This window comes from Balaenoptera physalus, assembly GCF_965194825.1.
Source record: "Balaenoptera physalus genome assembly, chromosome: 6".
NCBI classification, from domain to species: Eukaryota; Metazoa; Chordata; class Mammalia; order Artiodactyla; family Balaenopteridae; genus Balaenoptera; species Balaenoptera physalus.
The window spans coordinates 34,741,531-34,768,060 of record NC_138885.1 but is presented as its reverse complement, the minus strand read 5'-3'; the positions used below and the strand labels follow the sequence as shown (position 1 = coordinate 34,768,060).

The window sequence follows — 26,530 nt, the reverse complement described above, 5'->3', positions numbered from 1 at the left end:
CTTTTCTGAGAGCTTGTCTTTAGCCAACTCTAACCATATTGTCAAAAATATGTGTCTGCCACTGGACTGGGGGCTCCATTCTGAGGACCTGGCAGAGGGCCTCGCACGTAGGAGGAAGAGATCATTTTATGGAGCACAACTTGAACATAATTTTCCTCATATTGAATTCAGGAACCAGAATCTTTAGATAAAGAGCAAGTGTTTACCTCTTAACACCATCGTGCATGTTACTTCAGTCTTTGTGTCATCTTTAATAGCTGAGACAGCCACTTAGGTGGTCTCAGTTGGCCTTATGACCAATTATGTATCTCTCTGGGTATCATATCGAGTCACCTGTTTTTAAAATGATGTCAGTCCACCTCACTGGATCCCTGTTGTTTCTTTGTTTATAAAATGAAGGTATGGACTAGATGCTCTATAAGGTCCTTCACATCTTTAAGTTCTCTATGATTCAAATAACACCCCCTGGTTCCTGTCCCAGTTCTAATAATTTTGGGGTAACCTGGCACTTTTCTGGGATCAGGTTCCTATAGTGCATTGGCTCTTCAGACCAGCAGCATTGGGAACAACGGGTCCACTGAGTCTGAGACCCACCCCTGCTGAAAGGGGGAACAGCATCCCTCTCCATCGAGTCTGAGTCTTTCCTCAAACATCGAACGCTGGCTCCAACTCCACAGCAACTGCCCGCTGACACCTCCCTGCGTTCTGCAGAGGGGAGACAGCCTGGAGAGTGGCTGGAGGAGGTCATGGAGGGGACGTGACCTCCAGTTGACCCGCGAGCCGGACCCGGGCAAGCAGAGGCTCCTCATCCCCTCTCCTGTCCTTAGAAGGCACATTCTGCCCACCATCCCCACATTTGGAAGGAGCCGTGAGAGAGCAATGGATGTTGAGACCATGGATGGCATACATGACTGAACCCACTTAAGGCCTCTATATCAACTTCTAAAATTCTGGCAGGCAGGTGTGGAGATCTACTGGTCTCACAGCTGCCCAAGACAGGCCTCATATGTAAGTTCCCTGGCATATTAATCCTGCCACCTACCGATCTGGAGTGGTCTGCCTCTTTCTTCTGTCTCTTCTTACCCCTGTATTGGCGGGGGTGGGGGTGGGGAGGCCAGTTTCAGATTTCACCTGGGCAACCCCTGAGGTTGCAAACCAGCTAGGGTTCTTCAAATTCCACTCCCCCTGCCCTGATGACCCAACATAACATCTTTGTTGGCTTCATTAGTGAGTTATGAGGATAATTTCACTTCCTTAGAAACACATGGCATCCTTCCAAAACTGAGTTTCAGTTTATAAGCAAAGGCTATAAAATGGCTTCTTCCTGGTTAAGGGACGAAAGGAACGTGTTAGTTGTATGTGTATGTGTGTGGTTGGGGATTAGATCAGGGACTAGGAGTCAAGAAAAGCTTCTGCCTGCGCATCATATTCATGAAAGAGCTTGAATTTAGACTCTTGTTGTAAGTTCTAAATTGAATTACGTGTAACCTCATAGCGGCGCACTTGAAAAATAGTCATCATTTCACTTGTGGTCCATATCTGGATTATATCAATACTTTCTGTAGTGTATTGTGAATTATTTTATAAACAAATGCTGTACTTAACCTTATAGACAACATAATTGTGTTGCATTGGGTTTTCATAAAAGCAATTTGTCACTATATTAAATTTTGGGGCCCTAGTCTTGCAATTATTCATGATAATGGCCTAAGAGCCTCAATATATCAACTTGCCCTGACCTCTCTCTCCCTTATGAGAAACTCTGGGAAGATACTCAGTATCTAGATGAGGTGTTATGAGGGTATAACATTAGGCCCCAAATGGATACAATGCAACCTATGCTAATAACTTCCCCTTAACATTGAACTCCGTGAAGCATTCAAAGTACTTCCTAATTTCATATCTTACCTAATTTATATCAAAAGTCAACAAACATTTATCAGGTGCTTACTATGTGCCAGATACTGTATTAATACTGAGGAAGCAAAGATGGAAAGAACAGCCCGTATTCTCAAAGTGCTTGCAGCCTACTGAGGGAGAAATCTTGAATCATGGGTACAATTCATCATACAAAACACTGTGAGGGAAGTATGTACATGATACAAAAATTCATTTTAACTAGGGAGAAGAGAAGGTGTTCTGGGGAAGACAGCCCCAGTAATGGTTATGCATGTGCTATACTACTTCCCAGCACAGGAACGACTGGGGCAGAGGCTAGAGTGTCTGAAATAAGAGCGTGATTGTAAAGCGCTAAAGCAACTCTCTGGGTTTTGCTGTAGACTAAAGGCAGTTTAAGGGGAGTGTGGGCAGGTGGGCCCCATCTCCTGCCCTCAGGCGTTCTTTAAATCTCTAAATCATTTGGTCTAGATCTGTCGAGAGCTTTTTGCCTAAAAAATTCAGGATTCGGAAGACAAGGACTGCTGAGCCGCTCCCTCCAGGTCTGTCCAGGCACCCAGGAGCTGGCAAAACCGCTAAACAGCTAGGTTGCGGCAGGCCGCCACCAGGCTCCAAGTCCTCCTCCCTGGAAAGTGTAGAAGACTGAAAGGATTTGAAGGAAAAAAAAAAAAGTTCTGTGTTAGTGTAGAGAGATCCGTTTATCAGCAGAGAGTTATCAAGGTTAATGAGAAAAATTATCTCATCAGAACAATCCCCGGGTGGAGGCGCGTGCAGGAGCCGTCTCCCTCTCCAATCTGCAAGCCTGGGGCCTCCCCGAGCAATGCGATCCATCAAAGTCACTTCCTCTGCCTTCCCAGGGGAGCGAGCCCCCTCCTGCCACTGAGGAGGAAACCGGTGGGAGTGTCCCGCAGATGGCCAGAGGGCACAAGGGCGATGCCAGGTGTGCCTGGAAGTAGAAAAGGGAGCAGGGGACTGCACCCCAAACCTCCTTCTGGCTCTTAGGGAGCCAAGAACTGAGGATGACTAAGCAGGTGCCACGGGAGGGAAGGAAACGTGTGCCCTACACACACACACACACACACACACACACACACACACACACACACACACACACACACACACACACACACACACACACACACAGGCATGCTGTGTGTCCTGCTGTCATTTGTTTTCAGTCTTTCATCCTTTATGGGAAATAACAACCGTTTAGTCAGATGCATTTTCACAAATGCTTGTCCTCATGGTCCCTTTGGCAGGAGCCCGGAATTTCCACCTGCTGCCCGTCCTGGGGGTAGAGAGTTTTTTGTTTCGTTTGTTGCAGTTATTGTGGTGGTGTTGGCTTAGTTTTGCATTGTTCCAGAGAAGGCAGGCAGCAGCAGAGAAGTAGCTAGAAAGCCACAACTTTTGCAGGTAGGCCATTCAATATACAATGCAGTTTGCCAGACTGTGGCTGGCTGGCTCACAGTCCCGGGACTGCAGTAACTGCCCACTTCCAGTGCCCAGTCCCCATCATTGCCGTACTCCCTTTATGCGAAGGGCAAGCCTTCCACCAGCAGGGGGTGCTACTCTTTGATCAGACCCCCTTCTCTTGGCCACAGCTCCCTTGTTCCTGACACTTCAAATCTTTCCTCAAGCCACATCCCCTCTGGGAAGCTTTTAGCCTTCACAGATCTTCCCTCTCCTCGGGCATTCTGTAATAACGTTACGATAACTTTAGTAGTACTCCTCTGTAAAGCACAGTTTAGTCCATGATTTATATCAACTTGTATTCTCACTAGATTTCAAGGATGTCAGTCTCAGCTTCTCCAGCCAGCTTGTAAGCGACTGCAGGGCATGATCAGTGTTTTAACGCATTCTGGCATGCTCCCTCGGCTCTGGACAAATGTGGGGAGCTGGGTTGCGATTCTTATCTTAAGGCATGGCCAGTAGATTTTATATTCATTACATTTCTTTCCTTGTCAGAGGCTTCATTTGAGAAACAACCTATTTTTCTGGATATTCTTTGTTTCTATCCATTGCTAAGAACTTTTGAAGGCTTACAAATTGTTCTGCAAGCACAGAACCGTCTTTGACATAACTGCCAGCATTCTTCAGTGGTGAAGCCTTTGCCAGTGGGGAGACAGAGGGGATGATGTCTCAGAAACCATGACCCCTAGCACCTGGAGCCGACCCCATTTGATGACAAACATGATCTCCTCACATTAGGTAGGCAGAGACACAGTTTCTAGGCATCTCACTGACGTTAACTCCCCAAAGATCCTATACACATTGGTTGGCCAATATGATCAAAATATAGTGTGATTTATCCATTCATCAGATATTTATTGATTACTTATCAGTTATGCTCTAGGCTCTGGGCAAGGCACTGGAGGTATACCTCTGAACAAGCCAATTATAAGACTTGTACTCTAGAGTTACAAATGGTGGTCAGTACCATGAAGGAACTGGAGAATTATGATGACAGAGGAGGAGCTGGAGTGGGAGAGTGGGGCAGGTGTAGCAAGAACTCATCTAGATGGAGTAAGCGGAGAAGGTGAGGACATTTAGACTAAGACCCTAAGGGGAGAAGGAGCAGATTTCAGAGCATAGGGGAAGAGGTAGTTTGTCAAGTGGCACAGTTGGTTTGGTTCAGCTCTGTAACCACTCCTTATTCAGGGCATCTGCCCTAACGATGAGAGTCGCAGGTCCCGATGATAATAGCTAACTGGCATTTATTGTTCAGTTACAAAATGCCATCCTTACAATATTGCCCCAGGTAAGCTTATTGCAGATGAGGAAATGGAGACTCAAAGAGGTAAAGAGAGGGGGTGGACATCCAGCCTGGTCTAACGGACTCCAGAGTGTGTGCCTCTCCCCTCCTTTCCACCATGGTAATTGTAGGTAAGAGAGAGCATGACCCAGAGCCACCTAACTCTAGGATCTGAAAAGCTGTTCAAAGAGTGTGTTCTATTGATGGCCTGTCTGCAAATCAAATCTGAAATAAGTTACAGCTGTTTTACTTGTAAACATTTTCTTGTAAATACCATAAAATACATTTAGGAGTAGCGAAGAGTCAAAAAATTAAGCAAATAATCCAAAAAAGGATAACAATGGCTGCCTTGAAGCTTCCTGATATATATTATATGTTAACATTCACTGGCCCCTGCCTGTATAGACAATAGACAACCATTATTGACTCTAATTTTTCCTTCTTTCATTCCACAGACACTTTTTGAGCACCTGTTATACGCCAGACACTGTGGTAGTAGCTCAGGATACAGATAAATATCATGCTCTGTCCTAGATTCACATACAATACTTTGAGAACAAAGAGAAGAAACAATTATAATACAGTGTGGGAAGTGCTGTGATTGAGGTACACAGGGGCCTGGAACACAGCCTGGGAGGAGGCATTGTTAGGATTTCAGCAAACGCTCCTTGAAGGAGGTGATTTCTGAACTGAGTCCCTAAAACCATAGTAGGAGTTAATCAGCTGAAGGCTATAATCCAAAAGTGCTAGCAGGGGAACATTATGGGAACAGCCAAGTGTCTGTTGTGGCTGGCCCTAGCATGTGGCCCATGAGAGTAAACACAACAGATGAGGTTGAAATCTAACCGGAGACCAGACTATGAAGAGCTTCTACACCGTGGTAAAAAGCTAAGACCTTACTCTGAGTTCTGTGGGACGCCACGGTGTGTGAAAATGTAAGCAGAGGAATGACGTTGTTTTTAGAGTAATCTCTCTGACAGCTGAGTGGAGAATGAATGAGAGGGAGGAGAGGCTAGAGGGCTGGCAGAGTGGGCTGGGATCCCTGCTGCGTGCCAGGTGCTGTCCTAGTCACCTGGGCTCCAGTTGTGAACAAGGCAAACGTGGAGCAATAGGCTAGTGAGAGAGACACCAAGTTTCACCCATAGATCTCATTTTATATTCGTGACCAGCAACCTCCTCTGGGTCCTTTGTGCTGCCCAGCAATCATGCGTTAAGTCCACTCACTCCTCCACTTCCCTAGATACTATTTCATCACTTCTCTTCCCTCAAACTGCTACTTCCTCCCAGAAACTCATACTTCATTGTGGACCTTGCTTCCCGCCTCACTGAGAAGATGCAAGCAGCCAGGAGAGAACATCCAGTAGACTCTCAACACCACACCTACCCGCCTTTGGCGTCTGTGCATTCTGACACCTCCTGCCTGGCACCACACAAAGTCCCTGGACTCCCATCTAAAACCAGTCCCTCCCATTCCCAGATCCCATTCCCTCTGGCCTACTCAAAGCAGTTCTCTTGCTCTCCCAGACATTTTTTTTTTCTCCCACCCATGGATCATTCCATCAGCATACAATATGCTGTTATTCTTCCCATCTTAAAATCCTTTTGCCCACTTTCCCCACCAACTACTGCCATGTTTCTCTGCTTCTGTTCATAGCACATCTCAGAAGAGTCGTCTCTACTCACTGACCCAATTCCTCTCCTTCCAATTTCTTTCTGTAAACCTACTATGATTGGGCTTTAAGCCCCACCACTCCACAGAAATTATTTTGCTAAATCCAGTTCTCAGTCCTCATCCCAAGTGGCACTGGTACTGATACAGTGGCATAAATCCTCTACTTAGATCTCCTCTGTTAACCTTTCCTCCAGGGCACACATTTCCTTGGTTTCTCTTTCACCGTCACTACTTTTTGGTATCTTTTGCTGATTCCACCTCTTCTCCCCAACTGTTTATGTTAGGGTGCCCTGGAACACCACTCTTGATCCTCTTTTCTTTTTTAATAAATTTATTTATTTATTTTAAGTTTGGCTGCGTTGGGTCTTCGTTGCTGTGTGCGGGCTTTCTCTAGTTGTGGTGAGTGGGGGCTACTTTTCGTCGCGGTGCGCGGGCTTCTCATTGCGGTGGCTTCTCTTGTTGCGGAGCATGGGCTCTAGGCGCGCAGGCTCCAGTAGTTGTGACACGTGGGCTCAGTAGTTGTGGCTTGCAGGCTCAGTAGTTGTGGCGCGCGGGCTTAGTTGCTCCATGGCATGTGGGATCTTCCCAGACCGGGGCTCAAACCTGTGTCCCCTGCATTGGCAGGCGGATTTTTAACCACTGCGCCACCAGGGAAGTCCTGATCCTCTTTTCTATTTACTTTATACTCATACCACCTATATGCTGACACCTCACTAATATGTATAAATCTCAGCTCATTCCTCCACACTTTAGCCTCACATATGCATCTGCCTTCTCAAGACCTCTACTAGGACAACTGATAGACACTCAAACTCAGCATGTCCAAAGTGGAACTACTGGTTTTCCCCTACAAAGCCCGCTCCATTTCAGGGGAAAGCATCTCCATTTTTCTAGTTGTTCAGGCCAAAAATCTTGAGGACCACCTGGCTTCTGTGTCTTTCACACCCTGCATCCAATGCATAAGTTAATCCTATAGCTGTACGGTCATGATGTGGCTAGAATCTTATTGCTTCTGGCCACCTTCACTGCTACCACTTGATCAGAGTCATCATCTCCTGTTTCAAAAGCCTAATGGGTCTCTCTGCTTTTACTCTTACCCTTTAAAAAGTCTGCATTCAGCACTAGAACAGTTCTCTTTAAACTTTTCACTCTTTGCTCAAAACCCTGAGTAACAGCCAGGGAACCTAAAGTCCCTAAAATGTGCTACATAACTTGTCCTCCCCATCACCTCTCTAACCTCACATACTTTCTCTCCTTTGCTCACTCTCTTCTAATCATTTTGACCTCTTTCCTGATCAGTCCTTAAATTCTCCAGACGTTCTTCCTCTTAAAGAATTTTGTTTCTCTTTCTGAGAATGTTTTTCCTCTAGATATTCCCATGGTTTGCTCTAGATACACCCTCACCTCATTTAAGTCTTTGTCCAAGTGGAACCCTTTTATAAGGCCCACCTTGAGCACCCTATTTTATTTATTTATTTAATTTTTTAAAAGATTTTTTTGATGTGGACCATTTTTAAAGTCTTTATTGAATTTGTCACAGTATTGCTTCTGTTTTATGTTTTGGTTTTTTGGCCGCGAGGTATGTGGGATCTTAGCTCCCTAACCAGGAATCGAACCCGTACCCCCTGCATTGGAAGGCGAAGTCTTAACCACTGGGCCACCAGGGAAGTCCTGAGCACCCTATTTTAAATAGCAACCCCCTACTCCTCCAGCATTTTTGATCTTCCTTACCCTGTTTTATTCCGTAGCAATCACTACCTTTTAATTTACCATATAATAATATGCTTATTTATTATCTTTTATGTTTGTGTCATACTCTGCCTGCCAGAATGTAGGCTTCTCCAGAGCAGATCTTTGTACGTTTTGTTCCGTTATGCATCACATGTACCTAGAACAGAGTCTGTCCTATAATAGGCATTTGATGAATACTTGCTGAGTGAATGAATAGCAATGTGTTAAGAAGGAACTGAAAAATGCGGACCCCAAATGAGACAGTGTCTATGGAGCAAAGAGAAGAGATACAAGAGTTTAAGACGGTAAAAGAGAGCTCTTTGATTGAATTCAGGGGTAGAAGAAAGGAGTAAAAGATGATTCCCAGATTTTAGGCTCAGGTGTCTCTGTGGAGGGTGGTACCATTCAGTGAGATAAGAAATGGGAATTCAGTTTGGTACCTGGATGTGGAACACCATGGTAGAAAGTTCTATTTGTCAAGGTTTTTTCTTTTAAATTTATTAAGATATAATGCCCATTTAATAAATTTGACCCTTTTAAAGTGTACAATTCAGTAGTTTTTAGTATATTCACAAAGTTGTGTAACCATTGCTACTACCCAATTCCAGAAGATTTTCATTGTTCCACAGAGAAATCTCAGACATGTTAGCAGTCACTCCCCATTCCTCCCTACCTGGAGCCCCTGGAAAACAACTAACAGACTCCCAGTCTCTATGAATTGGGTTACTGTGGATATTTAAAATAAATAGAATCATATATTACGTAGCCTTTGTGTCTGGCTTCTTTCACTTGGTATAATGTTTTCAAGGTTCATCCATATTGCAGCATATATCAGTACTTCATTACTTTTTATGCCTGAATAATATGCCATTGTCAGAATATACCACATTTTTTTCAGACATTGCTTTTCATTTTTTCATTTTTATTTTTTTTAATTTTTATTTTATATTGGAGTATAGTTGATTTACAATGTTGTGTTAGTTTCAGGTATACAGCAAAGTGATTCAGTTACACATATACACATATCCATTCTTATTCAGATTTTTTTCCCATATTGGTTATTACAAAATATTGAGTAGAGTTGCCTGTGCTATACAGTGGGTTCTTGTTGATTATCTATTTTATATATAGTAGTGTGTATATGTTAATCCCAAACTCCTAATTTATCCCTTCCCCCACAAAGTCTGTGAGTCTGTCTCTGTTTCGTAAATAAGTTCATTTGTCTCATTTTTTAAGATTCCTCATATAACTGATATCATACGGTATTTGTCTTTCTCTTTCTGACTTTGCTTAGTATGATAATCTCTGGGTCTATCCATGTTGCTGCAAATGGCATTATTTCATTCTTTTTTATGGCTGAGTAATATTCCATTGAATATATTTACCACATCTTCTTTATCCATTCCTCTGTTGATGGACATGTAGGTTGCTTCCATGCTACGATGAACATTGGTGTGCAAGTAACTTTTTGAATTATGGTTTTCTTCAGGTATATGTCCAGGAGTGGGATTGCTGGATCATATGGTAGTTCTGTTTTTAGTTTCTTAAGGAACCTCCATACTGTTCTCCATAGTGGCTGTACCAATTTACATTCCTACCAACAGTTTAGGAGGGTTCCCTTTTCTCCACACCCTCTGCAGCATTTATTGTTTGTAGACTTTATGATGATGGCCATTCTGACTGGTGTGAGGTGATATCTCATTGTAGTTTTGATTTGCATTTCTTTAATAATTAGTAGTGTTGAGCATCTTTTCATGTGCCTATTGGTCATCTGTATGTCTTCTTTGGAGAAATGTCTGTTTAGGTCTTCTGCCCATTTTTTGACTGGGTTTTTTTGTTTTTGATATTTAGCTGCATGAACTGTTTGTATATTTTGGAGATTAATCCCTTGTTGGTAGCATTGTTTGCAAATATTTTCTCCCATTTCTGTGAGTTGTGTTTTCATTTTGTTTATGGTTTCCTTTACTGTGCAAAAGTTTTTGAGTTTAATTAGGTCCCATTTGTTGATTTTTGTTTTGTTTTTTTTTAAATTATTGTTTATTTATTATTTATTTTTGGCTGTGTTGGGTCTTCGTTTCTGTGCGAGGGCTTTCTCTAGTTGCGGCAAGCGGGGGCCACTCTTCATTGTGATGAGCAGGCCTCTCACTATCGCAGCCTCTCTTGTTGCAGAGCACAGGCTCGAGACGCGCAGGCTCAGTAGTTGTGGCTCACGGGCCTAGTTGCTCCGTGGCATGTGGGATCTTCCCAGACCAGGGCTCGAACCCATGTCCCCTGCATTGACAGGCAGATTCTCAACCACTGCGCCACCAGGGAATCCCTGATTTTTGTTTTTATTTCCATTACTTAGGAGACAGATTAAAAAAGATATTGCTGCAATTTATGTCAAAGAGCATTCTGCCTATGTTTTCCTCTAAGAGTTTTATAGTATCTGGTCTTACATATAGGTCTTTAATCCATTTTGAGTTTATTTTTGTGTATGGTGTTAGGGGGTGTTCTAATTTCATTCTTTTACATGTAGGTGTCCAGTTTTCCCAGCACCACTTATTGAAGAGGCTGTCTTTTCTCCATTGTATATTCTCGCCTCCTTTGTCATAGATTAATTGACCATAGGTGCGTGGATTTATTTCTGGGCTTTCTGTCCTATTCCATTGGTCTATATTTCTGTTTTTGTGCCAGTACCATACTGTTTTGATGACTGTAGCTTTGTAGTACAGTCTGAAGTCGGGGAGCCTGATTCCTCCAGCTCTGTTTTTCTTTCTCAGGATTGCTTTGGTTATTCGGGGTCTTTTGTGTCTCCATACAAATTTAAAAATTTTTTGTTCTAGTTCTGTGAAAAATGCCACTAGTAATTTGATAGGGATTATGTTGAATCTGTAGATTACCTTGGGTAGTATAGTTATTTTGATAATATTGATTCTTCCAATCCAAGAGCATGGTATATCTTTCCACCTGTTTGTGTCATCTTTGATTTTTTTTCATCAGTGTCTTACAGTTTTCAGGGTATAGGTCTTTTGTCTCTGTAAGTAGGTTTATTCCTAGGTATTTTACTCTTTTCGATGCGATGGTAAATGGGATTGTGTCCTTAATTTCTCTTTCTGATCTTTGGTTGTTAGTGTACAGAAATGCAAGAGATTTTTGTGTATTAATTTTGTATCCTACAACTTTACGGTAAAGTTGTAGGATACCACATTTTGTTTATTCATTCATCAGTTGGTACACATCAAAGTGGGTTGTTTCCACTTTTTGACTATTATGAAAAATGCTGCTGTAAATTTTTATGTGAAGGTATGTTTTTAATTCTCTTGGGTAAGTACCTGGGAGTGGCATTGTTGGGTCCTGTGGTATCTCTGTGTAATTTTTTAAGAATGTCAGTTGATTTTTAGTAGCATGACCATGTACTTTGGTCTGCCAAGGTGAATCCCAGTTTCTGCCTGCTGTCATGGTGAAGTTTTAGATAGTGCTCCTTTTCACTCTCAGAAGAGCCCAGATCAGGGCATGAAATCCTATGATCACCTTAGTTGTAAGGGTCTAGACCTGAAGAGGGCAGCAGGACTGTGAATAGTAATTGGAAGGAATAGGCCAAGTGCTACATGAAAGCAGAGAGTCACCCAGAGAGTTTGTAAAATGTAAAGAGAAGGGGGCTAAAGGCAGATACCTGAGATATATGGACATTTAAAGAGTTAAGGAGGAATATGAGCCTATAAAGGTGTAGAGAAGGATCTCCCAGGGTAGGAGGCAAGCCATGGAACAGTGTTACATAAAACTCAAGGGGGAAAACATGTCAGCAAAGAGAACACGAGCAATAGTATCCATGGCTGCAAGATGTTGTTTTTTTTTTTTTAAAAAGAATTGGGACCTGTTCAATGAGATAGCATTGATGACCCTGGCAAGAGCAATTTTCATGAAATTTTGAGGAAAATTCCAGACAACAGTACGTAGAACAAGCCTGAAGTCTGCAAAGGGAGGCAATGGAGATAATCAACATGGTTTTCTCTTCTAAGAAGTGTGGCTGTGAAGAAGAGAGATTTAGTTGATTAATATTGAGGGAAGGTATATATTTGGTTTTTGTTGGTGGTGTCTAGTTTTTCTTAAGTAAAAGAGATTTAAATATGTTCAGGGAAGTGGTTGAAGAAAAAGAGAAAAAGGAGATAACCAGGAAAGCACATCTGCTTAGACCTAGCTAGGCAGGCAGGTAACAGGTGCAAGGGCCGAGGTGGGGAGAGCAGTTCAGATGAGACCAGGAACCCCTTCTACACTGGGGTTTGGGGTGTGGCAGGAATGGGAGGCTGTGGGGATAATGTAGTGACAAGACCAGAGTAGGTAAGGGGGAATTTTTAGAATATTAAGGAAACCATTAGGAAGACACCTGTTTTCTGTGACAAAGGCAGAGTAGCGTTGAAAGGTGTTTACTAAGTGTGAGGCAGAATGTTGAGCAGGTGTCTTGAGGGAAATAGTGAAGGCATGGGAAAGGCAAGAGGCCGATGAGGGAAATTCAGGTTTATATACAGCACTGGGAGCGTATCAGAGGTTGAAGATGCTGAGTTTGTGTTACTTGGGGCATCTTTAAATAGCAGACTGGGAGAGATGCAGAGAAAGCAACTACTGAGCTGGTCCAGCGCTGGATTTCTGCAAGGTAGTCAATCCAGATGTTAAGGGGAAAAGAGGTAGAAAAAGCTGTGATGGTTGAATGTGGGACATAATATGTGGGTTGAATAGGAAATAACTGATCCCAAACTTCCCAAAGTTTTTTCTCCCTCCACCCTTATATAAAGAGACATTAAGAGAAAGCAAAAAAGCAAAACCCAGGAAAGGCACAACAGAGAGCCTGTCTTTTTTCTTCTGCAGGTTATTCAGCTTTACCTATCTCAAAATAAATAAATAAAAAGCATTTTCAGATGTTTTCTTTACACTGAACTATGGATAGTTATAAAATGTCATAAATATCTGTTTATGTTCCAATCTGCTCACGGGGAAGAGATGAGTTTAGCTGCAATAAAATTAAATTGACCAAGTATTGAAATCTAACAGAATTTTTTGTTCATTTATGTTGCAGTGCTGAGGTTTAAGATTTGTGTTTACTCTTTCACAATAAATATTTTATTTTTCTTAAATTTATGATCAGTTGCATTCATCATAGCCTCACATGACTGATAAGATTGGACAGTATTGCCCATTTGCCTTTTATTGTTAAACTTTTGATTGTTAATTTTAATAACCTATACAAAGTGTGCACAATTTTTGATACTTTTTATTTAGATGGTGTGTCAATTATCTGGAACTGTTCCTGAGTTCTTCATACCGTAAAACATAAGGTAGTATAGTAAAGGAAAAACATGGATTCTAAAAATGAGCTTAACATTGATTATATCTAAACTTTCTTAAAATGTTAATTAAAATGCAAGCACTATTGGCAAAAGTTAGTTCAGCCCCACTTCCTCTCCAATGAATGGAATAACTGAAGGAATGACAGGCCTTTCATATCAGACAATCATAATATAAATCTGCTTTACACCATGATCTTATTGTTCTAGTTGATACTATGCCCTTCCCCACCTTGCTAATAAATCCTACTTATTCTAAGCAGTCAGTCAGTTTTAGTTCTGCTTCCTCTGAATGCCTTCCAGTAGGAGGGACACGGGTTCCATGTCATTATGGTCTATTCTATGCTGTTGCCTACACAGCCCAGAATGATCTGACCCGAGCATTCTTTTTCAAACTCATCTCACACCATCTCCCCCCTTGCTCATCATACTCCAGCCTCACTGTGTCTGATGGTTAATTTCATGCATCATCAACTTGACTGGGCCACAGGGTGCCCAGGCATTTGGTCAAACGTTATTCTGGGTGTATCTGTGAGGGTGTTCCTGGATGAGATTAATATCTGACTCTCCTGGGTTTCCAGCTTGCCAACTGCACATCTTGGGACTTCTCAGCTTCCATAAGTACATGAGCCAATTCCTTATAAAGTATAATATATATGCAGATATATGTGTGTGTGTGTATCCATCCTATTGGTTTGTTTCTCTGGAGAACCCATATCAATACACTGGGTTTCTCATTAAGCTCTTTCCTGCCTCAGGGCCCTCCTGTATGCTGTTCCCTTTGCCAGGAACTTCCTTTCCGCCGATCTTTCCATGGCTAATTTTCGTCATTTAGGTCTCTGCTTAAGTTGTTACCTCCTCCTGGAAGTCTTCCCTGAACACTCGAATAAAACCCCTGCTCCCATCACTCCACAAACCCTGATTTTCCATCGAGACACTCTGTTTATTTTCTTCTTATGACTTTGAGGTCTGGAATGATATTTATTTGTGTATTTGGTTTTTGGTCTTCCTATTCCTTTCCTTGGTTTTACATTACAAGAGAAGCAAACTTCTCATTATTGTTCACCAGTGTATCTCTGTGCCCAGGGAAAAACCTGGCTCATATTAGTTACTCAAAAAATATACTACCTCTTATTTAATGGTATGAGGAACTCAAGGACAGTTTCAGAAAATTGAAATATCCTATAATTACTTTAAGTATTATAAGAACACAGGCTATGATGATAAAACCTCAGTTTTGAATCTATATCTTCAACCCAAGAAAGCAAGTAATGCTTCCCCTTCCTTCCTACCAAATAAGAATCAAATGGGTCATGTACATGGAAGTGCCCTGAGTATACAAACTATGGTTTATACTATTATATAATAACTATATATTTTAATAGTTTCAAAATATAATAGTTTAACATATTAAACTATTCTATAACTATTACGATACCTTGTTATCCCACTTTGTATCGTGTTTGATTTCCCTTTGACACTTTATGAGCACTTTTGTATGTTATCAAATATTCTTTGCAAACATGATTTACTGACACAATATAATGCTTCGTGTGGATGTATAATAACTGTAAATCTCCTGATTGCTGGACATTGAGAGTTTTTTATTTATATTAAACTTACACTGTGATATGCCATAGTAAATCAAATATATATCTGATTATAGTTTCAGGATGGGACTTCAGACATAGAATTAATACAGCGAAAGAGAAGAATTTTTATGGCACTGTGAGCATGATGGCAGTTTGTTTTCCATCAGTTTCCATTCCATTAGAGATTGTACCAGTTTTCACACTTAACATCTTCCAAGTATTGAATGAGAAATTTTTTTTACTTCTAGCACTCATGGGTTTTCTACTGTTTAATGCATATTTATTGTATTATTGGTGAAGCTGAGCATTTTTTTTTTTAATTTCCTCTTTGATTTCTTCAGTGATCTCTTGGTTATTTAGTAACGTATTGTTTAGCCTCCACGTGTTTGTCTTTTTTACGTTTTTTTCCCTGTAATTCATTTCTAATCTCATAGCGTTGTGGTCAGAAAAGATGCTTGATATGATTTCAATTTTCTTAAATTTACTGAGGCTTGATTTGTGACCCAAGATGTGATCTATCCTGGAGACTGTTCCATGCGCACTTGAGAAGAACGTGTAATCTGCTGTTTTTGGATGGAATGTCCTCTATATATCAATTAAATCTATCTGGTCTATTGTGTCATTTAAAGCTTCTGTTTCCTTATTTATTTTCATTTTGGATGATCTGTCCATTGGTGTAAGTGAGGTGTTAAAGTCCCCCACTATGATTGTGTTACTGTCGATTTCCTCTTTTATAGCTGTTAGCAGTTGCCTTATGTATTGAGGTGCTCCTATGGTGGGTGCATATATATTTATAATTGTTATATCTTCTTCTTGGATTGATCCCTTGATCATTATGTAGTGTCCTTCCTTGTCTCTTGTAACATTCTTTATTTTAAAGTCTATTTTATCTGATATGAGTATAGCTACTCCAGCTTTCTTTTGATTTCCATTTGCATGGAATATCTTTTTCCATCCCCTCACTTTCAGTCTGTATGTGTCCCTAGGTCTAAAGTGGGTCTCTTGTAGACAGCATATATATGGGTCTTGTTTTTGTATCTATTCAGCCAGTCTATGTCTTTTGGTTGGGGCATTTAATCCATTCACGTTTAAGGTAATTATCGATATGTATGTTCCTATGACCATTTTCTTCATTGTTTTGGGTTTGTTTTTGTAGGTCCTTTTCTTCTCTTGTGTTTCCCACTTAGAGAAGTTCCTTTAGCATTTGTTGTACAGCTGGTTTGGTGGTGCTGAATTCTCTTAGCTTTTGCTTGTCTGTAAAGCTTTTGATTTCTCCATCAAATCTAAATGTGATCCTTGCCGGGTAGAGTAATCTTGGTTGTAGGTTCTTCCCTTTCATCACTTTAAGTATATCATGCCACTCCCTTCTGGCTTGCAGAGTTTCTGCTGAGAAATCAGCTGTTAACCTTATGGGAGTTCCCTTGTATGTTATTTGTCGTTTTTCCCTTGCTGCTTTCAATAATTTTTCTTTGTCTTTAATTTTTGCCACTTTGATTACTATGTGTCTCGGCGTGTTTCTCCTTGGGTTTATCCTGTATGGGACTCTCTGCGCTTCCTGGACTTGGGTGGCTATTTCCTTTCCCATGTTAGGGAAGTTTTCGACTATAATCTCTTCAAATATTTTCTCTGGTCCTTTCTCTCTCTCTTCACCTTCTGGGACCCCTATAATGCGAATGTTGTTGCGTTTAATGTTGTCCCAGAGGTCTCTTAGGCTGTCTTCATTTCTTTTCATTCTCTTTTCTTTAGTCTGTTCCGCAGCAGTGAATTCCACCATTTTGTCTTCCAGGTCACTTATCCGTTCTTCTGCCTCAGTTATTCTGCTATTGATTCCTTCTAGTATAGTTTTCATTTCAGTTATTGTATTGTTCATCTCTGTTTGTTCTTTAATTCTTCTAGGTCTTTGTTAAATATTTCTTGCATCTTCTCGATCTCTGCCTCCATTCTTATTCCGAGGTCCTGGATCATCTTCACTATCATTATTCTGAATTCTTTTTCTGGAAGGTTGCCTATCTCCACTTCATTTAGTTGTTTTTCTGGGGTTTTTTCTTGTTCCTTCAACTGGTACATAGCCCTCTGCCTTTTCATCTTGTTTATCTTTCTGTAACTGTGGTTTTTGGTCCACAGGCTCCAGGATTGTAGTTTTTCTTGCTTCTGCTGTCTGCCCTCTGGTGGTTGAGGCTATCTAAGAGGCTTGATCGAGCATTTTTGTATGTATACTGGACATTTGTATTTATTTTTCTCAGAATTGCTTGCTGTTATTTTGACCATTTTTCTATTGAATTTAAGGATTTTTTTCATTTAATCAATTTGTATCAGCATATTATAGATTGATGGCTCCTATCATTTATCATGAATGTTTAAAATATTTTTCCCAATGTGTCCTTTGTCTTAAATTTATATATGACACAGAACTTTTCATTTTCAGGTAGTCAGATTTATTGACAGTTCTTCTGGCTATGGTTTCTTTCAGCACTTTTTAAAAAAAAATAAATTTATCTATTTTTGGCTGCGTTGGGTCTTCGTTGCTGTGCGTGGGCTTTCTTTAGTTGTGGCAAACGGGGGCCATTCTTCGTTTTGCAGTGCGTGGGCTTCACATTGCCGTGGCTTCTCTTGTTGCAGAGCATGGGCTCTAGGCACGCGGGCTTCAGTAGTCGTGGTACATGGGCTCAGTAGTTGTGGCTCGCAGGCTCTAGAGCGCAGGCTCAGTAGTTGTGGTGCACGGGCTTAGTTGCTCCACAGCATGTGGGATCTTCCGACACCAGGGATCAAACCATGTCCCCTGCAGTGGCAGGCAGATTCTTAACCACTGCACCACCCGGGAAGCCCTTTCATCACTTTTATGCTTAGAAAGTTTTTCATTAATTTTAGATCAGATAATTATTGATATTCTTTTTTTTTTCCTGGTTCTGATAGAATTTCATTATTTACTTTAACTCCTAATCCACCTGGAATTTGGGGGTACATAAATGGGGATTTTACTTGTTCCCCATGCCTGTGTGTAACCAAGCATTGTTCATTCATGTTACCAGTCCCTATAATATATGTCAGTCGGTGTTCACTTTGTTCTGTTCTGATCTATTGGTTGAATTTTGCACTGACATCATTCTATGTAAAATTTAGACTCTTTAAGTTATGAAAACTCAAACTTACATATTTTGTTGAAATTATACCAAGCCTACAAATTAATTTGGTAGAACTTTATTTTATATTTTTACAATTTCAGGGTTATGTCCTAGCATTAAGACTCTATTCTTCTCCATTTATTTCAAGAATTGTTTCAGGCTCTACAGTGCAGATTTCTAGTTTGCTTATAGGTCTCTTAAGGTTTTCATTAAGATTATAACTAAATATTGTATATTTGATTTCAGTTCTTATTTAGGTAGCTTTAATGTTATTATACTATTTCCAAGGAAGTAAATGTTGCTCATGTGTGTCCTCAGTTTGTCTCATACATTGAGAGAAGAGCTGAGGGGAAACGAGTCCATGAAGTAAATATTGGAAAGAGAGGACAGAGGCTTCAAGTGAGGAGCCATTTCCACACAGAGACAGTTTATAAACCCTCGTGGAGATTGTAGTTTTGACTTGGTTCCCATCATGCCTGATTTTTCACTTTAGACAGTCATTCCTTTGACTTAAAGTATATATACAGGAGTTTATTGTAAAAATGCACACCATTATTGTCCTCTAGTACCAGACCATTAAATATTTTAGTAGGTAAAGGAGCAAAAATAAGAGTTGATAATGGTTGAGCAGTATCAGAGCAGAAATAATGTAGATATGATAGAGGAAGAGGATCGAGCTGGTGCTAATGAATGTAGTCCCTGTGCTGATCATGCTTTACAAGTAGTGTGCGTCCAAAACCAACACGCCCGCAAAATAGTTGTCAGAAATAGAAGCTAGGGCCCCAGAGGTAGAAATGTAGTCATCAGTTTCTGGGTGAAAGGGCTAAACAGAGGAATTCAAGCCTGGAAGACTTGACTCAAGGTATTAAGGCAATTTCAAAGAATCCAAGACAGAGAAAGGGGGTGATAAGGTAGCATAAAGGTTAGAAAAGGTTACATGTAGCTGTACTATACTAGAAATAACAGAGTAGTCCCAGAAAAATAATAGTATTTGTTTTAAAAAAATTTTTTATTTTATACTGGAGTACAGTTGATTTACACTGTTGTGTTAGATTCAGGTGTACAGCAGAGTGATTCAGTTGTACATTTGTCTATTCTTTTTCAAATTCTTTTTCCATTTAGGTTATTACAGAATACTGAGCAGAGTTCCCTGTGCTATACAGTAGGTCCTTGTTGGTTATCTATTTTAAGTATAGTAGTGTGTATATGTCAATCCCAGCCTCCCAATTTATCCCTCCTTCCCCCCACCTTTCCCCTTTGGTAACCATAAGTTTGTTTTCTAAGTCTGCAAGTCTGTTTCTGTCTTGTAAATAAGTTGATTTGTACCCTTCCTTTAGATTCTTCATGTAAGCGATATCATATGATGTTTGTCTTTCTCTGTCTGACTTACTTAGTATGATAATCTCTAGGTCCATCCATGTTGCTGCAAATGGCATTATTTCATTCTTTTTAATGGCTGAGTAATATTCCATTGTATATATGTACCACATCTTCTCTATGCATTCATCTGTTGATGGACATTTAGGTTGCTTCCATGTCTTGGCTACTGTAAACAGCGCTGCAGTGAACATTGGGCTGCACCTATCTGTTCAAACCATGTTTTTCTCCAGATATAGTCCCAGGAGAGGGATTGCTGAATTATATGGTAGCTCTATTTTTAGTTTTTTAAAGAATCTCCATACTGTTCTCCATAGCAGCTGTACCAATTTACATTCCCATCAGCAGTGTAGGAGGGTTCCCTTTTCTCCACACCCTCTCCAGCATTTATTGTTTGTAGACTTCTTGATGATGGCCATTCTGACTGGTGTGAGTTTTGATTTGCGTTTCTCTAATAATTAGCAACGTTGAGCAACTGTTCATTTGCCTCTTGGCCATGTCTTCTTTGGAGAAATGTCTATTTAGGTTTTCTGCCCAGTTTTTGATTGTTTTTATATATATATATATTGAGCTGCATGAGCTATTTGTAAATTTTGGAGATTAATCCCTTGTCACCTGAATCATTTGCAAGTATTTTCTCCCATTCTGTGAGTTGTCTTTTGTTTTTGTTTATGGTTTCCTTTGCTCTGCAAAAGCTTTTGAGTTTCATTAGGTCCCATTTGTTTATTTTTATTTTTACTTCCATTACTCTGGGAGATGGATTGAAAAAAATAGTGCTGCAATTTATGTCAAAGAGTGTTCTGCCTGTGTTTTCCTCTAAGAATTTTATAGTATCCAGTCTAACACTTAGGTCTTTAATCTATTTTGAGTTTATTTTTGTGTATGGTGTTAGGGAGTGTTCTGATTTCATTCGTTTATGTGTAGCTGTCCCGTTTTCCCAGCACCAATTATTAAAGAGACTGTCTTTTCTCCATTTATATTCTTTCCTCCTTTGTCATGGAATAGGTAACCAGAGGTGTGTGGGTTTATCTCTGGGCTTTCTATCCTGTTCCATTGATGTATATTTCTGTTTTTGTGCCAGTACCATACTCTTTTGATTATTGTGCTTTGTGGTATAGCCTGAAGTCAGGGAGCCTGATTCCTCCAGCTCCGTTCTTCTTTCTCAAGATTGCTTTGGCTATTCGGGGTCTTTTGTGGCTCCATACAAATTAAAAAAAATTTTTGTTCTAGTTTCTGTGAAAAATGCCATTGGTAATTTGATAGGGGTTGCATTCAATCTGTAGATTGCCTTGGATGATATAGTCATTTTGACAATATTGATTTTTTTTTTAAAATTTTTATTTATTATTTATTTATTATGTTTATTTTTGGCTGTGTTGGGTCTTCGTTTCTGCGTGAGGGCTTTCTCCAGTTGCGGCAAGTGGGGGCCACTCTTCATCGCGGTGCGCGGGCCTGTCACTATCGCGGCCTCTCTTGCTGCGGAGCAGAGGCTCCAGACGCTCAGGCTCAGTAGTTGTGGCTCACGGGCCCAGTTGCTCCGCGGCATGTGGGATCCTCCCAGACCAGGGCTCGAACCCGTGTCCCCTGCATTGGCAGGCAGACTCTCAACCACTGCGCCACCAGGGAAGCCCGACAATATTGATTCTTCCAATCCAAGAACATGGTTTATCTTTCCATCTGTTTGTGTCATCTTCGATTTCTTTCATGAGCATCTTACAGTTTTTGGAGTACACGTCTTTTGTCTCCTTAGGTAGGTTTATTCCTAGGTATTTTATTCTTTTTGATGTAGTTGTAAATGGGCTGTTTCTTTAATTTCTCTTTCTGCTCTTTCATTGTTAGCGTATACTAGGCAACAGATTTCTGTGTATTAATTTTGTATCCTGCAACTTTACCAAATTCATTGATGAACTCTAGTAGTTTTCTGGTAGCACCTTTAGGACTTTCTATGTATAGTATCATGTCATCTTCAGACAGTGACAGTTTTACTTCTTCTTTTCCAATTTGTATTCTTTTTATTTCTTTTTCTTCTCTGATTGCGTGGCTAGGACTTCCAAAACTGTGTTGAATAAAAGTGGTGAGAGTGGACATCCTTGTCTTGTTCCTGATCTTAGAGGAAATGGTTTCAGCTTTTCACCATTGAGTATGATGTTAGCTGTAGGTTTGTCATATATGGCCTTTATTATGTTGAGGTATGTTCCCTTTATTCCCACTTTCTGGAGCGCTTTTATCATAAATGGGTGTTGAATTTTGTCAAGAGCTTTTTCTACATCTATTGAGATGATCATATGGTTTTTATTTTTCAATTTGTTAATGTGGTGTATCACACTGATTTGCAAATATTGAAAAATCCTTGCATCTGTGGGATAACTCCTGCTTAATCATGGTGTATAATTCCTGCATTTGGTTTGCTGGTATTTTGTTGAGGATTTTTGCATGTATATTCATCAGTGATATTGACCTGTAATTTTCTTTCTTTCTTTTTTTTTTTGTGTGGTATCTTTGTCTGGTTTTTGTATCAGGGTGATGGTGGCCTCATAGAATAAGTTTGGGAGTGTTCCTTCCTCTGCAATTTTTTGGAAGAGTTTCAGAAGGATAGGTGTTAACTCTTCTCTAAATGTTTGATAGAATTCTCCTGCGAACCCATCTGGTCCTGGACTTTTGTTTGTTGGGAGTTTTTTAATCACAGTTTCAATTTCATTACTTGTGATTGGTCTGTTCATATTTTCTATTTCTTCCTGGTTCAGTCCTGGGAGATTTTACCTTTCTAAGAATTTGTCCATTTCTACCTGGTTGTCCATTTCATTGGCAGATAGTTGCTTGTAGTAGTCTTTTATGATCCTTTGTTTTTCTGTGGTGTCCATTGTAACTTCTCCTTTTTTATTTTTAATTTCACTCATTTGAGCCCTCTCCCTTTTTTTCCTGATGAGTCTGGCTAAAGGTTTATCAATCTTGTTTATCTTTTCAGAGAACCAGATTTTAGTTTCATTGATGTTTTCTATTGTTTTCTTCGTCTCTATTTCATTTATTTCTGAGCTGATCTTTATGATTTTTTTCCTTCTACTAACTTTGTGTTTTGTTCATCTTTCTCTAGTTGCTTTAGGTGTAAGGTTAGGTTGTTTATTTGGGATTTTTCTTGTTTCTTGAGGTAGGATTGTATTGCTATAATCTTCCCTCTTAGAACTGCTTTTGCTGCATTCCATAGATTTGGGATTGTCATGCTTTTGTTTTCATTTATTTCTAGGTATCTTTTGATTTCTTCAGTGATCCATTGGTTGTTTAGTAACATGCTGTTTAACCTCCACATTTTTGTGTTTTTTATCATTTTGTTTCCTTATGGTTGATTTCTAATCTCATAGCGTTGTGGTCAGAAAAGATGCTTGATATGATTTCAGTTTTCTTAAATTTAACTGAGGCTTGCTTTGTGGCCCAGCATGTGATCAGTCCTGGAGAATGTTCCATGTGCACTTGAGAAGAATGTGTATTCTGCTGCTTTTGGATGGAATGCTCTATAAATGTCAATTAAGTGCATGTGGCCCAATGTGTCATTTAAGGCCTGTGTTTCCCTTTTGATTTTCGGTCTGGATCATCTGTCCACTGACAAAAGTGGGGTGTTCAAGTCCCCCACTATTGTGTTACTGTCTATTTCTCCTTTTATGGTTAATATTCGCCTTATATATTGAGGTGCTCCTATGTTGGGTGCATATATATTTACAATTGTTATATCTTCTTGGATTGATCCCTTGATATTATGTAGTGTCTTTCTTTGTCTCTTGTAACAGTCTTAATTTTAAAGTCTATTTTGTCCGATATGAATATTGCTACCCCAGCTTTGTTTTGATTTCCATTTGCATGGAATACCTTTTTCTACCCCCTCACTTTCAGTTTGTATGTATCCCTAGATCTGAAGTGGGTCTCTTGTAGACAGCATATATTTGGGTCTTTTCTTTGTATCCATTCAGCTAGTTTGTGTCTTTTGGTTGGAGCATTTAATTTGTTTACATTTAAGGTAATTATGGATATGTATGTTCTTATTTCCATCTTGTTAATTGTTTTGGATTTGATTTTGTAAGTCTTTTTTTCTTCCCTTCCTCTTTTGTTCTCTTCTCTTGTGATTTGATGACTAACTTTAGTGTTGTGTTTGGATTGCTTTTTCTTTTTTGCCTGTGTATCTATTGTAGATTTTTGGTTTGTGGTTACCATGAGATTTTGATATAGCAGTCTGTATATAAACAAGATTGTTTTAAGTTGCTGGTCTTTTAATTTCAAATGCATTCCCAATATCCTGCATTTGTACTCTCCTGTTCACATGATTGCTGGTTTTGGTATGATATTTGTGTGTGCATGATTTCCTACCTTCACTGTATGTTTGCCTTTACTGGTGAGCTTTTCCTTTCGTAGTTTTCTTGAATCTAGTTTTGGCCTTTTCTTTTCCACCTAGAGAATTTCCTTTAGCATTTGTTTCAAAGCTGGTTTGGTAGTGATGAATTCTCTTAGCTTTTGCTTATCTGTAAAGCCTTTAATTTCTCTGTCAAATCTGAATGAGAGCATTGCTGGCTAGAGTATTCTTGGTTGTAGGTTCTTCCCTTTCATCACTTTAACTATATCGTGCCACTCCCTTCTGGCCTGCAGAGTTTCTGCTAAAGAATTAGCTGATAACCTTATGGGAATTCCCTTGTATGTTGTTGGTTGCTTTTTTTTCTTGTTGCTTTTAATATTTTTTCTGTCTTTAATTTTGTCATTTTGATTACTATGTGTCTCGGCATGTTCCTCCTTGAGTTTATCCTGCCTGGGACTCTCTGTGCTTCCTGAACTTGGATGACTGTTTCCTTTCCCATGTTAGGGAATTTTTCAGCTATAATCTCATCAAATATTTTCTCAGGTCCTTTCTCTCTCTCTTCTCCTTCTGGGATGCCTATAATGTGAATGTTGGTGTGTTTAATGTTGTCCCAGTGGCCTCTTAGACTCTTCATTTCTTTTCAATCTTTTTTCTTTAGTCTGTTCTGCAGAAGTGATTTCCACCATTCTGTCTTCTAGCTAACTTATGTGTTCTTCTGCCTCAGTTATTCTGCTATTGATTCCTTCTAGTGTATTTTTCATTTCAGTTATTGTATTGTTCATCTCTGTTTGTTTGTTCTTTAGATCTTCTGGCTCTTTGTTAAACATTTCCTGTATCTTCTTGATCTGTGCCTCCATTTTTTTCCTGAGATCTTGGATCACTCTTAGTATCATACTATGAATTCTTTTTCAGGTAGATTGCCTATCTCCACCTCACTTAGTTGTTCTTCTGGGGTTTTATTTTGTTCCTTCGTCTGAGACATAGTCCTCTGCCATCTCATTTTATCTAACTTTCTGTGGTTGTGGTTTCCATTTCACAGGCTGCAGGATTGTAGTTCTTCTTTCTTTTGCTGTCTGCCCCCTGGTGGATGAGGCTGGTCTAAGAGGCTCGTGCAGGCTTCCTGGTGGGAGGGACTGGTTTCTGCCCACTGGTGGGTGGTGCTGGGTCTTGTCTCTCAGGTGGGCAGGGCTGTGTCAAGGGGTGTGTTTAGTAGGCAGCTGTGAGCTTATGAAGACTTCAGACAGCCTGTCTGCTGATGGGTGGGGCTGTGTTCCCACCCTTTTGGTTGTTTGGCCTGAGGTATCCCAACACTGGAGACTACAAGCTGTTGGGTGGAGCCAGGTCTTGGTGAGAAAATGGTGACCTTGAGGAGGGCTCATGCCAGTGAGCTCAGAACTACCGCCACCAGTGTCTTTGTCCCTGCAGTGAGCTACAGTTGCCCCTTCCCACCACCAGAGACCCTCCAATACCAGCCGGTAGGTCTGGCCCTGGCTCTTATGAGGTCACTGCTTTTTCCCTTGGGTCCTGGTATGCACAAGACCCTGTGTGCGCCCTCCAAGTGTGGATTTTTGTTTCCCCCAGTCCTGTGGAAGTCCTGTGATCAAACCCTGCTGGCCTTCAAAGCCAGATGCTCTGGGGGCTCCTCCTCCCATTGCCAGAATCCCAGGATGGGGAGCCTGACATGGGACTCAGAACTTTCACTCTTGTGGGAGAACCTCTGTGATATAACTATTTTCCAGTTTGTGGGTTGCCCACCCATTGGATATGGGATTTGATTTTATTGCAGTTGTGCCCCTCCTACTATCTTGTTGTGGCTTCTTCTTGTCTTTGGATGTAGGGTATCTTTTTTGGTAGGTTCCTGTGTTTTGTAGTTGATAGTTTTTCAGCAGTTCGTTGTGATTTTGGTGTTTCCTTGTGAGAGGAAACATCTTATCTCCCCAAAATAATCGTATTTGGTTCCTTGAAATCCTAGTTAATCATGGTATACTTTTCTATTCAGCAAATCCTGTCTCAAAGCTTAGCCCTTGGATGCCCAAGTCACCTTCTTCCTTTCACCAACTGAAAATGCTGAAAGCAGAGCAAGATGGCTGCCATGGCTGCAGTCCTGGACAGTTGGTGAACATCATGAAGACAGTAAAAATCAATTCATAAATACTGAGAGAGGAGAGAGTGGCCAAAAATGTAGTTGGGGAGAGTGTGCCAGTCACCGTATTCATGTAGCTTACAAGTTTGCCAGTGGTGGTTGAGTGAGATGAGAGATTAGAGATTCTGAAAATCTGCCCTGTCATCATATGATGTTCTATTAATAACACTTCACATTCAAATTGTATGTTATAGTCTACAAAATGCACCCAAAACCACAAATCCACAGTCTCCTAAATTTTCCTCAGAATCCTGAGGGCTAGTCTGGGAAGTTATAATTAACTCCAATTTATAATTAATAAAAACGAGGTTGTGAGAGATGTAGTGAGAAAGCTAGTGAGGTGCAGAGATCCTGAATGCAGTCCCTCTGACAGGCCACCTAATTCCCTTTCCATAACGTGCTTTGTTTCTGCTGCTTCTTTAGCTCAGCCACTGGTCCTCAAACTTGGTTGCATCTTGAAATCATCTGGGAAGCTTTAAAAATACTGATGCTTGAGTCTTACTCCTGGAAATTTGTATTTAATTGGTGTGACAGGCAACCTGGACTTTGGGATTTTTGAAAGCTCCAAGATGATTCTAATGGAGCAAG

At 40.3% G+C, this 26,530-nt stretch overlaps 1 long non-coding RNA gene across 1 annotated transcript; it reads left to right on the top strand.

The window, feature by feature from the left end:
• The first annotated feature begins 10,375 nt into the window (after nucleotides 1–10,375).
• Nucleotides 10,376–25,275, top strand: LOC309662452. Its single transcript, XR_014264696.1, has 3 exons — nucleotides 10,376–15,258; nucleotides 17,154–20,764; nucleotides 21,087–25,275. It is a non-coding gene; the product is annotated as an uncharacterized lncRNA (long non-coding RNA).
• The last annotated feature ends 1,255 nt before the right edge of the window (nucleotides 25,276–26,530 follow it).